This window comes from Myotis davidii, unplaced genomic scaffold (assembly GCF_000327345.1).
Source record: "Myotis davidii unplaced genomic scaffold, ASM32734v1 scaffold914, whole genome shotgun sequence".
Taxonomy (NCBI): domain Eukaryota; kingdom Metazoa; phylum Chordata; class Mammalia; order Chiroptera; family Vespertilionidae; genus Myotis; species Myotis davidii.
Window position 1 is genome coordinate 139,110 of NW_006285484.1, and position 436 is coordinate 139,545.

Consider the following 436-nt stretch of genomic DNA (forward strand, 5'->3'; position numbering starts at 1 on the left):
AGTATACTTTCATCTCAATTTTCTCTGTTAACTTTTTCCTTGATGCCTCTCTAAACATTTTTAACATATATTAGATAAAATGACAAATTTGTGAGAACACTTTTCCCCAAACATGAAACAATGAAACACAGGTGATACAGTCTGAAAGTTCCAAGTTTTAGGAATCTTTTAATAAGCCCTTTTAGGGGACTCTCCCCCTCCCCATCTGCGCTATGAGATTCTTTCCTCTTCCCCACGAGGGAGTCTGTACCTGTTCTTCAATAAATTTCCACCTTTGTTAAAATAAATAAATAAATAAATAAATGGCCCTTTTATTTAGAACCAAATACCATAGCTCTAACAAAAACACAAGTATAAAATAATGTTCATGATGGGACAGAAAGACCTTATGAACTGCTCTCCTATAAAAGTAGTAGTATATTCTATACGAAAGAAC

The 436-nt window shown here is 33.5% G+C and overlaps 1 protein-coding gene across 1 annotated transcript in view; it reads right to left on the reverse strand.

The window, feature by feature from the left end:
- BMPR2 (bone morphogenetic protein receptor type II) overlaps positions 1-436 on the reverse strand; it is a 53,847-nt gene that overhangs the window by 12,134 nt on the left and 41,277 nt on the right. The gene's annotated exons all lie outside the window — the stretch shown is intronic.